The following is an 8,125-nucleotide window of genomic DNA, read 5'->3' on the forward strand; positions in this document are numbered from 1 at the left end:
AACACTATTCAGCACAAGAAGGGCAAAACCATGGCGTTTCAGCGGAGGGTCTGTCCACAAGCCCCACACAACTGAAGTGATACCACTGGACTGGGCAGTTCTCGTTGTCACAGACCACCATTTCACCCTCCTCTGGTCCGGCACATAGACACCACACTTCCTTTGTTCTCTCGGCTGCTTTTTTGGCAGGCTTCTTCCCAACTACTTTTTGTGGCTGTTGCTGTTGTAGTTCTCGTAGCACGCTGTGACCAGATGATGGTTGAGAGGTAGGTGGGATAGTGAAATATTGCACAGCAAGTTCAGGGAGAGCCACCATCACAAAGAAGTCCTGTGCCTTTTGTAGTCGTGCATTCCAAAAAGCACTATCTGGAGTTATGCGCAGAATCACAGTATCCTTCATGGTCCACACTACAAAGTCGCAGTAGGAGCTCTCTGTCACAAACAGTTGGGTCTGGACTTGTGTGTAATACTGGTGATTCTTTTTAAGGTGCACCTGACCATCAACTATATGTAAGCAGAAGTTGCGGTCATCTGATGAACAAGCTTGAAGGATTGTGCAGTCCTTGTATTTTGCTGGGCATTTCACCTCCACGCAGCCTTTCCCACAACAGGTGCAGGTTACAATGGCATCTGGCGAGGCTCCTACCTGTGGGAAGGCCGGGTTGACAAAAAAACCACAGGTTTGCACTTGTCGATCGGTGTGCTGGTGTGCTGTTTGGGCAGTGTATGCCTGCCTCGCTGTCTCCTCGTGTCTGATTTCCCAACTGGTGGCAGCTGTTCCTGGCCCACGAGTTGGGTAACACACCCTTTTTATGATGGAGAGTGCTGGATAACTGAGGTCTGTTCCATAGACGCTATGCATCGAGGAGGCCGTGACTCTCCCTGCCCGTGCAGCAAACCAAAGGGATGACGTGTGCTGTCCCCTTGTCCGTCTCTCCATCTGCACTGCCTGTTCCTCAGACACATCTGCAACGATCTTTATGGTCTGACAGTGCTGTTGCAGCGCAGGTGGGTCACTCCTATTAAGGCCAGTTCCATTAACCAGAGACTGTAGGCTCCGAATGGGCAGAACAGGATCTCTAAACACCTCACAGTAGTCAGGGAGCACAATCAAAATGGCAGATCCTGTGCCTGTCATGCTGATTCGCCGGTAGAATATTGCCAGCTTTTCTGGTGTTGGTGTTGGTGGTGGTGTTGTTTTGGCCATACGTGTTCTCTGCGCTGGACTATCGTTGGTCTCACCATCAATTTGTCTGTCCAGAGATCTGCGTTTGGCTGCTGCAGATATAAAATTGATCTGGTGACCAACCTCTGGTTGCACCTTGTTAATGCTGCTTGGGAGCTTCCAGTACGCCGGCTCATCTGTGACCGTGGCCTTCTCCTTTAGCCGGACAGAGGCATCGACCATGAAGAGCAGAGCTCCAACGTGGGTGCACGACTCCGCTACGCCGGCCATACAGGTGCAGTGGGCTGAACACACTTGCCCCGATGGTGTTAAGATCACCCATGGAGTAAGAGGAGGCTCACTGAGCCGCCGTGAATGCAGGATCTGTTAAATAAATAAAGGTAAATAAATTAGGGAAACAGTAAAAAGCATTTAAGACAGAAAGTGCCCATTTTTATTTCAAGTTACATTCTACACTTTAGATTACCATATGTCTGCAGCCTCGTCTGAATCTCATACACCTTGCATTCACACTGTTAATGGCTTTAATCTAACCAGGACATTTACATCTTGCAATCACACATTTAACTACCCTAGCCAACCCAGATTCAGATTCAGATTATTTTATTTAATGCCATTGGCAGTCAAAGCTATTTTCATGGCAAAAATTAAATTACAAAAGTACAAATATCATATAAATACAATAAAAACAAAACAAATATAAACAACAAGTCAAATTATACAATATATATATTCTCAAATTAATATATGATAAAAAATCCAAAACCTTTTCAAGCCAACCCAGAACTGGTTTGTCCACTTTGCCAAAACCAGGTACAGTATGTGTCCTTGGGCTAAAATCAAATTACTAAATTACTATTTTAATTACTAAAACTAAATAGCTTAACATACACAGCTTTAGCCTACATCAAAACATGTTGGAAACGTTTGTGTACATTGAACATCTCGTTACAATCTAGTGTTTACGAAACAGTCGCAGTTAATTACTTTGTCATTTTGGTCAAGAAGTGTCTGCTAAATGCAATGTAATTAAAACACACTAAAACGCATGTGAAGAAACGTACCTTTGCCAGTACAATGCTGTTTTCACCACCTGGAGGCTTGTAGATGGCTAAGTCCTGCACCCAGCCACAGCAGAAAGCCTCGTAACTTTCCAAAGACTTGTGGCTTTTAAACTCCTGCATTGTGTAGTAACTTACACCAAAAACAAGATTGTAGTCAAGTCGAGTGTATGTGGGTGAAGGAAGGAGAAGACAGGGTCGGCGATACTGGGACTCGTACGGACTTTATTCACTCAGACTCAAACAAAACAAAAGGCGCGCACACAGCGCATTCACCGTAGGTTCTCTACAGCACAGCACAAATTCAATCAAAAACTCTTTCCACGCTGATTCAGCTCTCGTTGCTTTCCCCAGCACTCTTTCCTCTTGAACGCCGCACAAGTCCCAGTCCTCTCTCTCTCGCTCTCTCCTTCCTGGCAGCTTATATGCGGTCTCCACGCCAATCACTGCAATCAGACACAGGTGTTCATCATCTGTACTTGACCTACTTACTCACCGCACAGCTCGCTGACTCGTCTCTCGCTACAGACTTCGCGAGACCACGTACCCCCACCGCCCGACTCAGGCCGGGGAGCCGTCCGGCCTGTAGCCCCCCCCTCCTCCTGGAGAGGAAGTCGGCCACAGCCATCTGTGCACCCGGCCTGTGGACCACCTGGAATTTAAAAGGCTGTAAAGCAAGATACCAACGGGTGATCCGCGCGTTGGTATCCTTCATGCGGTGGAGCCACTGCAGGGGAGCGTGGTCCGAACAGAGGGTGAACTCCCGCCCCAGGAGGTAGTAGCGGAGGGTGAGAACAGCCCACCGGATGGCTAAACACTCTTTCTCAATGGTTCTGTACATCGTCTCTCTCTTAGAGAGCTTTCGACTGATGTACAGCACCAGCCGCTCTTCACCCTCCATCTCCTGGGACAGGACCGCGCCCAGCCCCCTGTCCGATGCGTCCGTCTGTAGGATGAAAGGGAGAGAAAATTCAGGGGCATGTAAAAGCGGCCCGCCACACAGAGCAGCCTTTATCCGGGTGAAAGCCTGCTGACACTGCTCCGTCCACTGGACCGTATCTGGTGCCTCCTTTTTAGTTAGATCAGTCAGCGGGCTAGCGAGGTCCGAATAATTAGGCACAAACCTTCTGTAATAACCCGCTAGCCCCAGGAACTGTTCTAACCTCCTTTTTGGTCTTGGGTCTCGGACAGGTCGCAACCGCTGCCGTCTTATCAATTTGGGGACGCACCTGTCCGTGACCCAAGTGGAAGCCCAGATACCTTACTTCCACACGCCCAATCGCACACTTCTTCGGGTTGGCCGTGAGCCCCGCCCTTCCCAGCGTCTTCAGGACAGCACGCAAATGCTGCATATGACGCTGCCAATCGTTACTATAGATGATAATATCATCCAAGTAGGCAGCGGCATATGCAGCATGCGGCCGGAGAATTTTGTCCATCAGACGCTGAAAAGTCGCAGGAGCCCCGAACAAGCCGAAAGGAAGGGTGACAAATTGGTGTAAACCGAACGGCATTGTGAAAGCTGATTTTTCTTTGGACATAGGAGACAAGGGGATCTACCAATAGCCCTTTGTTAAGTCCAGTGTCGAATAAAAACGAGCAGTACCCAGCCGATCAAGCAATTCGTCAACCCTCGGCATTGGATAAGCATCAAACTTAGACACCGCGTTCACTTTTCTATAGTCTACACAGAACCGGACCGAGCCGTCGGTTTTAGGAACCAAAACTATCGGGCTCGCCCAGTCACTGCTGGATTCTTCTATTACCCCCATATCCAGCATAGCCTCTAATTCGTTCTGAACTACCTTTTTCTTGTGTTCAGGTAAACGATATGGGCGGCAGCGCACCACCACACCCTGTTCCGTCTCAATGTGGTGCTGAATGAGGTCCGTTCGGCCAGACAGGGGCGAGAACACATCCGCAAATTCAGCTTGTAAATTTTTAATGTCAGTGAGCTGGGAGGGTGAGAGGTGATCTCCACCAAGAGCCAGTGCGAGAGATTGTGATTTTGTGGTCGCTTCTGGCCCGAGATCCTCCCCTCCGCTCACTACCGTCGCCAGCATCACTGACTCGGCCTCAACCCACTTTTTGAGAAGGTTGAGGTGATAAATTTGATGTGCTTCGCCCCTATCTGTTCGAACCACCTCATAATTGAGATCGCCAACTCGCCGTGTGACCTCAAATGGTCCTTGCCACTTGGCGAGTAATTTAGAGCTGGAGGTAGGGAGTAATACAAGTACTTTATCTCCCGGTGCAAATTGACGCAGTCTAGCCCCCCTGTTGTACAGCTGACTCTGTCTGCCTTGAGCCTGTAACAAATTCTCCATTGATAGCCGCCCCAAAGTGTGGAGTTTTGTTCTCAGGTCCAAGACATACTGAATTTCGTTTTTACTAGCGGACGGTCCGTCCTCCCAAGTTTCTCTAAGAACGTCCAACACCCCGCGGGGCTGACGCCCATAGAGAAGCTCGAAGGGGGAAAACCCCGTGGAGGCTTGGGGGACCTCGCGTACAGCAAACAAGAGGGGTTCTAGCCACTTATCCCAATTTTTGGCGTCTTCGTGAACGAACTTCCGAATCATGGACTTCAACGTGCGATTAAATCGTTCCACTAGCCCGTCGGTCTGTGGGTGGTAGACGCTAGTGCGAATCGATTTAACGCCCAATAATTCGTAAAGCTCGCGAATAGTTCGTGACATAAACGCCGTGCCCTGATCGGTGAGAAGCTCCTTAGGGATTCCCACCAATGAGATTAACGAGAAGAGTGCGCTTGCAACAGTTTTGGCAAAAATGTTACGGAGCGGGACTGCTTCGGGGTACCGCGTTGCCCCCGTGCTGATCGTTCTAATGGCCCGATGAGGTCCATACCAATTCGTTCGAAGGGGACCTGCATTAATGGAAGGGGGCACAATGGTGCTTTTGGATTGGCCGGGGGATTCACCAACTGACATTCACGACCAGACGCGCACCACCTGCGCACGTTCTCGTGAATGCCCGGCCAAAAGAATCGGGCCATGATGCGGTTTAGTGTCGCCGTTTAACCTAAATGCCCGGCCGTCCTCCACCTAAGCTCCGCCCACAGAAAACGTCATCATGTTTACCAACTGAAAAGGGGTCTATAGAATGACTGGATAGCTCATGACGTCATAAACAGTGAAGCCACCGTGCCGCCATATTGGTATTCCCTAGTGAGCTCACGCGTTCTATTGAATCTATAGGAAATTGTATGATTTGACTGAGACAACATTGCATAACGAAACACTGTTTTTAAATCTAAAGTCTCCCTGCACATTTTTTACAACGCAAAAACCTAAGCATTTAAATGGATATTTGTTTAAAGTCGAAAATTATTCCTGTTTATTTAAAATTGCTTTGATACTGGAGAGAGGAGCGTGGACAGTGTCTGTCTAGACTCTAGGCTAACAGCAGGAGGCGGTAATGACGTGTTTTATTTTGTGATTTGCCCTTTGAATGAAGAAGAAGCTAGTCGGACTCGGCATAGACGGTATGAGACGGGACTCAGCCTTCACTGAAGAGTTAAATCCTATGTGTACTTAAAATATTGCTCTTTCTCATTGTTTTTTAGCAAGTTTGTAGCAAGTACATGTTCAGAAAATGCACAAATTGTATCGGGTTAATGCAGGGCCGTATTAAGGCAGTGTGGTGTGGCCCCTGGGCACTATACCTCAAAACCCCCTCTGAACATTTAGTGAAAAAACATTATTTAGTGGGGAACACTAAAGGAGTGCCGACACTCCAATACTTGTATTTGTATTTGTATTTGATAATTGGACGACACTTGGTAATATTATAAGAAAACATGGAATTAATTTCCACTGTTATGCTGATGACACTCAATTATATATTTCATCACGACCAGATGAAAACACTAACTCATCTAAATTGACAGAGTGTCTCAAAGATATAAAATGCTGGATGACGTGTAATTTCCTGCTATTAAATTAAGATAAAACAGAGGTATTACTTATTGGTCCAAAAAACTACCCCCAAAACCTTGTACAATACAACTTTAATTTAGAAGGATGTCCTGTTACTTTATCCACTACAGTAATAGACCTGGGTGTTATACTAGACCGCAACTTGTCTTTCGAAAATCATATATCATATGTTACAAGAACAGCCTTTTTCCACCTTAGAAACATTGCTGAGCTGCGTAACATGCTATCTGTTTCCGTCTCAGTCTCTTCAGCCAGGTAGAGACATTGTTGAGGCTGCTTTTGGTTGTTCCTTCTTCCTCTGCAGAAGCAGAAAGAAGTTTCAGTTCCCTAAGAAGACTGAAGACCTGGCTAAGGAGCACAATGTCACAGACCCATCTAAACAGCACTGCAATCTGTCACATCCATCGGAACAATTTGGGTCGTCTAGATAGAGCAAGAATTCGCGAGCAGTTCATCTCTGCAAACGGTCAAAGAAGGCATGTTTTTGGGACCTTCAATTAAGTCAACATGCTCTTTCTGTCCATCACCTGGCTCTGCCTGAGTCTCTCTCCATCACTGCCTCACCATCCATCCATCCCCAGGCTCTGCCTCAGTCTCTCTCCATCACTGCCTCAACCTCCATCCATCCCCAGGCTCTGCCTCAGTCTTCCTCCATCACTGCCTCAACCTCCATCCATCCCCAGGCTCTGCCTCAGTCTTCCTCCATCACTGCCTCAACCTCCATCCATCCCCAGGCTCTGCCTCAGTCTCTCTCCATCAGTCTGCCTCAGTCTCTCTCCATCAGTCTGCCTCAGTCTCCCTCCATCAGTCTGCCTCAGTCGTCTCCATCCATCAGTCTGCCTCAGTCTCTCTCCATCAGTCTGCCTCAGTCTCTCTCCATCAGTCTGCCTCAGTCTCCATCCACCAGTCTGCCTCAGTATCTCTCCATCAGTCTGCCTCAGTCTCCATCCATCAGTCTGCCTCAGTCTCTCTCCATCAGTCTGCCTCAGTCTCCATCCATCAGTCTGCCTCAGCCTCTCTCCATCAGTCTGCCTCAGTCTCCATCCATCAGTCTGCCTCAGTCTCTCTCCATCAGTCTGCCTCAGTCTCCATCCATCAGTATGCCTCAGTCTCCATCCATCAGTCTGGCTCAGTCTCTCTCCATCAGTCTGCCTCAGTCTCCATCCATCAGTCTGCCTCAGTCTCCATCCATCAGTCTGTCTCAGTCTCCATCCATCAGTCTGCCTCAGTCTCCATCCATCAGTCTGCCTCAGCCTCTCTCCATCAGTCTGCCTCAGCCTCTCTCCATCACTGCCTCAGTCTCCATCCATCAGTCTGCCTCAGTCTCTCTCCATCAGTCTGCCTCAGTCTCTCTCCATCAGTCTGCCTCAGTCTCTCTCCATCAGTCTGCCTCAGTCTCCATCCATCAGTCTGCCTCAGTGTCCATCCATCAGTCTGCCTCAGTCTCTCTCCATCAGTCTGCCTCAGTCTCTCTCCATCAGTCTGCCTCAGTCTCTCTCCATCAGTCTGCCTCAGTCTCCATCCATCAGTCTGCCTCAGCCTCTCTCGATCAGTCTGCCTCAGCTACCATCCATCAGTCTGCCTCAGGCTCTCTCCGTCAGTCTGCCTCAGCCCTCTCCATCAGTCTGGCTCAGTCTCCATCCATCAGTCTGCCTCAGTCTCCATCCATCAGTCTGCCTCAGTCTCTCTCCATCAGTCTGCCTCAGTCTCCATCCATCAGTCTTCCTCAGTCTCCATCCATCAGCCTGCCTCAGTCTCCATCCATCAGTCTGCCTCAGTCTCTCTCCATCAGTCTGCCTCAGTCTCTCTCCATCAGTCTGCCTCTGACTCTCTCCATCAGTCTGCCTCAGTCTCTCTCCATCAGTCTGCCTCAGTCTCTCTCCATCAGTCTGCCTCAGTCTCTCTCCATCAGTCTGCCTCAG

Source organism: Siphateles boraxobius, unplaced genomic scaffold (genome assembly GCF_051911475.1).
Source record: "Siphateles boraxobius isolate OS27281-9 unplaced genomic scaffold, OSU_SipBor_1 61, whole genome shotgun sequence".
Classification (NCBI taxonomy): domain Eukaryota; kingdom Metazoa; phylum Chordata; class Actinopteri; order Cypriniformes; family Leuciscidae; genus Siphateles; species Siphateles boraxobius.